Source organism: Psammomys obesus, unplaced genomic scaffold (genome assembly GCF_907164565.1).
Source record: "Psammomys obesus unplaced genomic scaffold, mPsaObe1.curated_primary_1811, whole genome shotgun sequence".
Taxonomy (NCBI): domain Eukaryota; kingdom Metazoa; phylum Chordata; class Mammalia; order Rodentia; family Muridae; genus Psammomys; species Psammomys obesus.
Window position 1 is genome coordinate 2,114,451 of NW_026596433.1, and position 9,310 is coordinate 2,123,760.

Sequence of the window (9,310 nt, forward strand, 5' to 3'; positions counted from 1 at the left end):
ATAACCTACAACCCCTGTTCAGACATAGCCCATGATAACTCAGTATCCAAGTGGGTTCCCTAGTAAGGGGGACAGGAATTGTTTCTGACATGAACTCATGGGCTTCCCCTCCCCCCTGAGGGAGGAGCAGCCTTGCTAGGCCACAGATAAGGACATTGCAACCATCCTGAAGGTACTTGATAAGCTAGGGCCATAGGGAAGGAGAGGAGGACACCCCCTCTCAGTGGACTCAGAAGAGGGCAGGGAGGAGTTGAGGGAGGGAGGGAAGGATTGGGAGGGAAAGAGGGAGAAGGCTACAACTGAGATACAAGTGAATGTATAAAATTATATAAAAATAAAAAATATTAAATAATAAAATAAAATAAAATTCATGAGTTCAAAAAAATGAAAATATATAATCACGGGAAACTTATGAAATTGCACAAGACTGAATTTTCCTTTCAGAAAATATAAAATTCTCAGACTATGTGTTTTAAAACATTCACATATATTTTACTTATTATACAACAATATTATTTCCAATGGAAATGAAATTATAATAAACTATTCATAATTGAGTTACTCTGAATTACAATGGTTAGCCTCACTGTTTATTAGGATAGTATAAAGAATTTTTAGTTATTTAATAAAAATATATTACAATGCATTATATTTTCAACATTATGAGCATAACAGATACAAATTATTTTATAAAATATTGAGCATTCTTGAAAGATATAAGGTAAATATTTGTTCTATATGCTTTAAAACTTCTGTTAGAATTTATGAAATCATAAAGTTGTTATATTTATATAATGCATTTAATAATCAAATAATATATGTAAAGCAATTCTGTATTACTTAAATCATTAGCAAATATTTGAATACAACATCTTCAGGAGATGAAGTCATGAATAGCCTGACTATTCGTGCACTGAGCTTGTCAATAGAAGATTCAAAGTCTTAATTATCTTTAAAAAGTGTCTATTAAACCTATGTGTTGTGCTTTGACGAGGAAGTGAATGTGTGGTGGTTATCCTCTGTAGCTAGGAGGGTGAAGTTTGTTTTCAAAGAAAACTAGAAAGCTAGAAAAATGAACTTAAGGAAGATTAACATTGATTTTTAACTCTTCACTCTGCTAATCTGGTATTTTAAAATATTATTAACTAAAATTATTACTACTACTATTATTATTATTTACAATTTATTTGCTTTGTGTCCCATTTGTAGCCCCCTTCTTCATCTCCTCCTGGTCCCACTTTCCCTCCCTCTTCTTCTCCTATCCCTCTTCCCTAGTCCACTGATAAGGGAAGTCCTTCTCCCCTACTGTCTGACCCTACGCTATCAGGTCCCATCAGGACTGCTTGGATTCCCTTCCTCTGTAGGATGGCTAAGTTGCCCCACCAATGAGAAGTGACCAAGGAGCATGAAACTGAGTTCATATCAGTTCTCTTCTTCCCTTACTAAGGTACCAACAATGGAGACTGAGTTGTCTATAGGCTACATCTGATTAGGGGGTCTAGGTCCTCCTATTTATGGTCTTTGGTTGATTCATCAGTCTCTGCAATCACCCCTGGGCCCTGCTTTATTTATTTATTTAAACATTCATCCATTTCTTTATTTAATCATTAATTAATTAATCAATCAATCAATCAATCAATCAATCAATTAATTAATTAATTTTGGCTTTCTTGCTCTCCTTCTGTGGCTCCTGTCCCTCTCTGGGTCTACATGTAGAAAAATGCAGAGATGTGTACTTATCATCATGCACAAAAATAAAGTCCAAGTGGATCAAAGACCTCAACATAAAACATGACACACTAAATCTGTAAGAAGAAAAAGTGGGGAAGAGACTTTGTAAGCATTGGCACAGGAAACAACTTCCTGTACAGAACAGGAAGTGCTCAGGCTCTAAGATCTTCAATAAATAAATGGGATCTCATGAAACTGAAAAACTTCGGCAAATAATCTGGTATTTTTTATATATACTTTCACAGTAATAATTTAACTTTTAACTAAGTGATGGGAAATAGAGTACGCTCTTATTTATGAGACTCTAAAAACCATATCATTATCTCATGTACTCTTAGTTGGCAAACTGGTTATTACCATAAATTTTGTGTAATAGTGTACCTGATGTGTTTTAACTGGCAACTTAACACAGCCTAGAAACACCTAGTGGAGAATTATCCAGATCAGGTTGACCTGTGGTCATTTCTGGTCATGTCCATAATTTTCTTAATTATTAATTGATATAAGAAAATCCATCCCACTGTGGGTGGCACTATTCCCTAGGAAAAAGATCTGAACAGTTTTAAAAAGGGGAAAAAAATAAAGAAAACTAGATCAAGCAAATAAACAAAAATTCATTTATAGCTTTTCTACTCCTGAGTGTGGATGTGATTTGAGTAGCTAATCTTGGCCACACTTTGGGCAGAGAGCAGGGAATCTTATGGAAGAATGGGGAGATAGAAAGACCTGGAAGGCATAGGAACTCCACAAGAAGACCAACAAAGCCCAAAAATCTGGGCTCAAGGGTTCCTGAAGAGGTTGATGAATTAACAAAGGACCATGCATGTAGAGGACCTAGACCCCCTGCTCATCTGTAGCCCATGGGTAGGTAACTCAGTCTCCAAGTGGGTACCCTAGTAAGGGGATCAGGAACAATTTTTTATATGGACTCATTGGCCAGTTCTTTTATCACCTCCTTCTGGTGCGGTGGCTTGACTAGGCCACAGAAAAGATGAATCCAGACAGTCCCGATGAGACCTGTTAGGCTAGGGTCAGATAGTAAGGGAGGAGGACCTCCCCTATCAGTGGACTAGGGACAAGGGGAGGAAAAGGGAGTTATGGTAGGACTGGGAGGAGATGAGGGACGATGCTGCAGCCAGGATAAAAAGTGAATAAATTGTAATAAATAATAATAACAATAAAGAAAAAAACTGAAAAAAATAAAAATAGAGAAAAGCCAGATCAAGCACGCAAACAAAAATTCATTTATACTCTTTTGCTCATGACCATGGATGTAGTGTGAGTTTCCTGTCTTGAATTCCTTGAAAGGTTAAGCTATAAGTTGTATTTATAAGCCACACAAAGTTTTTCTTTTATATATTGCCATCTCCAAGATATAGTATCACAGCAACAGAAATAAAACAAGAACAGATTGTAAATGCTGATGTGTGCCTACTTCTTTCATAGCTTGTGCACAGTAGTTGAGTGTTATGGCTAATAAGTTATCATGAGAAATAACTAAATTATGACTATAGTAGTTTTCATTACTACCTATAAATACAGATATTTGTTTATTTGGATTGGAACTACTGGAATCTTTGTTTTGTTTTAATTGTTTTGAAAAGGTTTACCATTCACATTCAGCTAAGGCAATACAAAAGAATGCACAGAGATTTTAAAAAGTTCACTGTTGCGTGTTTTCTCCTCATTTGTACATATTGGAACCAGCATGAAGAGGTTTAATGATTTATGTTGATAGGATAGGTGGAGGTGGATGGGAAGATAGATTTAAAACAATAACAGCAACCATCCTCGTATTTGAAAATAAAACACGATGAAATTTAGGAACTATATAGAGATAGCAAGAGCCTTACAGGAGGCATTTACTGGTTCATTTTTCAGAGTGAAGGAGAACTAGAAATGCAGCTATTTATTGAGTCTCTACAATTGCATAACTGATCATATTTTATACTAAGAATAGTGTCATAAACGATGCTAAGATTAAAAGGAACTGTCAAATATAAATGTCTTCATGTTTTCCTAGAGAAAAATTTATTTTCAATAGATACTAAATATTTATAAACATTAAACTAAATGTAATTTTAAACTGTGATAGTTTGCTATAGCACATTTTTACCCCCTGGGATTTTAAAACAGTAAGAGAGCTTGCATTTTCTACAAAGATATTTTGAAATCTCTAAAGGACCATATGTAGCAGGATTCAAAAGTTGCCATGGAAACAAGAAATTAAAAACAACAAAACAATAAAGTTATTTCTTATGCATTCATAAGGCTTGCATAATTGCAAGCATATTTTATTTCCATACTGTTAGTAAATGTTCCATCGTTTCTTTTCAAACTTAGCTCAACTGTTTTAATCTTGTGTTATTTTTATCATTAACTGGATAAAACTAGGCCTTTGGCTAATTTTACCATTCCTGATTATTTGTTCCGTTCTTTTACAATTGGTAGAAAAAGTTACATATAAGAAAAATATCTCATGTCATTGGAACAAAGCAATAAACTCTTCAAAAATTCAATATAAAGAAAACATAAATCATTTATAATTTATTACAAAATTTACTTTTATATTGCTTTTGTGATGAAAACATCTTTTATAATTGTTTTCTAATGCAAGAATTTCCCAAGTCAGGAAATGGGTTTGGAAATCATTGCATCATCTCAGAGAAAGATGTACTTGTTTCTATGCAGAAAGATTGACACAATTAGACATGTCTCTTTTATTAATAAAACCATAAGGGTTCCTAATTCAGCCATCAAATGTCTGTGTGTGTGTTTGTGTGTGTGTGTTTACAATGAAAGATAGTAATTACATAAAAGCTTTGCTAAAAGGAGAAACAGAGAGAAGCAGTGGTAGGGATTCTGTAAAGGAGTCTATGACACTTAGGTTTTTCTAGAAAAGGATCCTATAGCATTACATTAGTGCCTACAGAGCTAGCCTCCTTGCATTTTTCAGAATGTATGAAATATGTCCCAAGGGGAGAGTTTGAGTTTCAGTAACTATCAAAGCTGCAATAGTATATATCATGGAACTTAATAATATATCATTCCACCCATTTATAAATTTTTTTTATCTTATTGATTTTTAATTTAATTATTATTATTATAGTTTATTTACTTTATATCCTGCTGTAGCCCCCTCCCTTATCTCTTTCCCATCCTACCCTCCCTCCCTTTTCCCCACTTATGTCCCTCCCACTGATAAGGGAGATCCTTCTCCCCTACTATCTGACCCTACCCTTTTAGATCTCATCAGGACTGTCTCTATCCTCTTTCTCTGTGGCATAGTGAGGCCACCTCACCAGGAGGAAGTGATCAAAGAGCAGGCTACTGAGTCCACATAGGAAACAGCCCATTACTAAGGTACCCACATGGAGACTGAGCTGCCATGGGCTACATCTGAGCAGGGGTCAAGATCCTCTCCATGTAGAGCCCTTGGTTGATTCAGCAGTCTCTGCAGGACTCCCTGAGTCCAGAGTTTTTGGCTTTGTTGGTCTCCTTGTGCAGCTCCTGTCCCCTCCAGGTCTTTCTATCTCCCTTTTCCATAAGATTCCCTGGACTCTGTCCAAAGTTTGGCTATGAGTATCACCATCTGCTTCAATTCCTGTTGGGTAGGCTTTCAGGGGACCTTTGTAAAAGGTTCCTGCCTGTTCCCTGTCTTCTCCTACTTCAGATAGCTATCTTGTTTGCCTTTCTGAAATAGGATTAAGTCTCTTGCTAGGGTTCTACTTGTTGTTTACCTTCTTTACGATTATAGATCACAGCATGTTTATCCTATATTGTATGGCTAATACCTACTTATACATGAGTGTATACCTTGTGTGGTTTTCTGCTTCTGGGTTACCTCACTCAGGATGATCTTTTCTAGTTCCATCTATTTGCCAGCAAATTTCATGGTTTCCTTGTTTTTAATTGCTGAGTAGTACTCTATTATGCAAATGTACCACAATTTCTTTATACATTTCTCAGTTGAGGGATATCTAGGTTGTTTCCAGATTCTGACTATTATGTATAAAGCTGCCATGATCATGGTTAAGCAACTGTCCATGTTGTATGTTTGAGCATATTTCAGGTATATGCACAGGAGTGCAGCTGGATCTTGAGGTAGTACTATTCCCAATATTCTGAGAAAGCACCAGACTGATTTCCAAAGTGGTTATACAAGTTAACATTCCCACCAGCAATGTGTAGTTCCTCTCCAGCATTTGCAGCTCATTAAGTTTTTGATCTTAGCTATTTTGATGGGTATAAAGTGAAATCTCAGGATAATTTTGATTTGTATTTCCTGGATGAATCAGGACATTAAGAATTTCTTTAAGTGCTTCTTTGCCATTCAATATTTCTCTATTGAGAATCCTCTATTTAGCTCTCTACACCATTTTTTAATTGGATTACTTGGTTTGTGGATATTTAATGACTTAGTTCTTTGTATATTCTGGCCTGCCCATTTATATTTCATTTTATTTTTAGTTTTAATTTTATTTATTTTTATATTAATTACAGTTTATTCACTTTGTATCCCAGCTGTAACTCCCTCCCTCATTCCTCCCAATTCCACTGTCCCTTATCACCTCCCATATCCCTCTCCAAGTCCACTGGTAGGTGAGGTTCCCCCCCCCCCCCGGCTTTCCATCTGACCCTAGCCTATCAGGTATTATCAGGACTGGCTGCATTGTCTTCCTCTGTGGCCTGGTAAGGCTACTTCAAAGAGCCAGCCACTGAGTTCATGTCAGAGACAGTCCTTACTAGGTAATCCACTTGGAGACTGAGTTACCATGGGCTACATCTGTGCAGGCATTCTAGGTTATTTCCATGAATGGTCCTTGGTTGAAGTATCAGTCTCAGAAAAGACCCCTAGGCCTAGATTTCTTGGTTCTGTTGTTCTCCGTGTGGAGTTCCTGTTCCCTCCAGGTCTTTCTATCTCTCCCTTATTTCATAAGATTCCCTGCACTCTGCCCAAAGTTTGGCTATGAGCCTCAGCATCTGCTTTTTTTTAAATTTTTTTATTTTAGTTTTTTTTTAAATTTTTTATTAATTACGCTTTATTCATTTTGTATCCCCCCCATAAGCCCCTCCCTCCTCCCCTCTCAATCCCACCCTCCCTCCCTTTCTGCATGCATGCGACTCCCCAAGTCCACTGATAGGGGAGGTTCTCCTCTCCTTTCTGGTCTTAGTCTATCAGTTCTCATCAAAAGTGGCTGCATTGTCCTTTACCTTGGCCTGGTAAGGCTGCTCCCCCCTCAGGGGGAGGTGATCAAAGAGCAGGCCAATCAGATTATGTCAGAGGCAGTCCCTCTTCTCATTACTATGTAACCCACTTGGACACTGAACTGCCATGGGCTACATCTGTGCAGGGGTTCTAGGTTATCTCCATGAATAGGCTGTGTAGAATCTTTCAGAGGCCCTCTGTGGTAGACTTCTGTCCTGTTCCCTGTTTTTTTCCCCTCTTCCTATGTCCCTCCTGTTTGTCTTTCTGAGTGAGGACTGAGCATCTTTCCCAGGGTCCTCCTTCTTGCTTAGTTTCTTTAGGTGTACAGATTTTAGTATGATTATCCTATATGTCTAATATCCACTTCTAAGTGAGTTTATACCTTGTGTGTCTTTCTGTTTCTAGGATACCTCATTCAGGATAAACTTTTCTAGTTCCCACCATTTGCCTGCAGATTTCATGATTTCCTTGGTTTTTTGTTTGTTTGTTTGTTTTCAATTTGAGGAGCATGTCTTGTCTAGGTGATGAAATAACCAGATCTTTTCTTGAAATGATCAATGGGTAGGGTTAAAATGGGCGCTGGCCCTAACATGGTGGGTGGAGGGGGCAGGGAAGGTCAGGGGTGAGGCCTCATAATAAGAACTGGCCTCTCAGCAACACAGGTCCCAGGACAGGCCCCGACACTGCTCTTGGCTGTCACCCACAGCAGCTGCCGCTGACACACCCTCCCCACTAATGTGCAATCTACTGATAAATGGAATCTCCTTACCCCATTTCCTAGGTGCCCCCCAAACAGGGTTCCGAATTCTAAAAAAGCAAAAACGTTCAAATGGTTACAAATGAAATGCTGTCCTGCATCTTTCTGTCACAAAGAGAGCCACTGCCCCTTCCCTTACCCCACCACCACATCCCCTGAAAGATTCTGTGTCAAGATGAAGAGGAATGCTCCAGGCCAAGGGTCTCCTGGCCATAGGGGTTGCTTCAGAGTTGCCAGGGCACAGGTGGGTAGGACACAGTAGAGTCCAGGCAGCATTTTCCAGGTCCTTCGACTGCAAGCTTACTTATTCAGGGAGAGCAACTGCATTCGTTTTCCTAACTAGGTTGGGTCATCTTTGCTTTCCTTTCTTCTTCCCTTTTTGCTGCCTCTTCCTGCTATTTCAGGATGATTGCCAGCCTGGCGATCAAAGCTGATGATTGATCACCCTTGGCCTCCTCTGTCTTCCCAGCCAAACCCATCTTCATGTAGCACTCTTTTGCTTTTGCTTTCTCGATTTCTTTTTGTTCTCTCCTGGAAAGCTCCTTGGTCCATGCGGATCCAGTTGTGTAACCTTGGTTGTTTATGCTACACGGTTGGGGTTCTCAATGTCAATGAGCCCTTCTACACCTTTTTGTTTTTGCGGTTACTCATTCTCTTCATCTTCACCTGAGTCAAGAGACTTCTTATCCTTCTTTGGGTCACCTGAAGCCCCATCTCCACCTTCTTCTTGTTCGTCTTCTTCGTTGGCCTTCTGCTTCTTGCCATGCATCTAGGCATACATCTCCTCTGGGCTTGTGTACTGCTTTACCTGGCCCTTGTGGCCTCCTTTTCTACCTCCTTTAGTCATCTGGGCTCCAGTGGCTGCTGCTGTGGCTGTGAAGGCTGAAGTGGTGGTAGAGCCTAGTACTGACACTGGAACCAGAAATCGATTTCCTTGTTTTTAATTGCTGAGTAGTATTCTGTTGTGTAAATACACCACAATCTCTGTATCCATTCTTCCACTGAGGGACATCTGGGTTGTTTCCAGGTTCTGGCTATTACCAATAAAACTGCACACAGATACTCTGACACAGCCAGAGAACGTGAAGTTTGAACAATGGCTTAACAATTCCAGGAAAAGGTCAGTTGAATTTTAATATGTAAGCAATCTACCAAGGTGATAATTATTAAAATTCACCAAGCTGTAACCTACTTTGGACATGACAGAAATCTGGGTATGAAGGGCATTTTCTTAAAAAACACCTGGAGGAAGTAGGTCTTTACATGGAAACAGGCCAAAGAATACAGAAGGCAAGTGTCCAAATTACAAAAATCTCAACCAACAAAGGAAAAACACATTTATTGCCAACTTGAACACCAATCAGTACATGTAAAACTAATATAGAACAGGATAAAATGTGTTACAAGACAGATGAAACCCTGATTCTCATTCTTGGAAAACATGGATGCTCTAAGAAATGAGGAGGTTATTACTACTAAATATACAAACTGTCCCAACAGAATATCTATCCAAAGAAGTAGCTAACTAAAAAGATTAGTATATCCTAGATTGGAAATTTAACGATGAAATGTATTATGAATCAATTGAAAGGACATATGCATTGCTATGGTAA

At 38.5% G+C, this 9,310-nt stretch overlaps 1 pseudogene; it reads right to left on the reverse strand.

The window, feature by feature from the left end:
* Positions 1 to 7,997: 7,997 nt before the first annotated feature.
* Positions 7,998 to 8,544, reverse strand: LOC129669611 (28 kDa heat- and acid-stable phosphoprotein-like; annotated as a pseudogene).
* Positions 8,545 to 9,310: the final 766 nt, after the last annotated feature.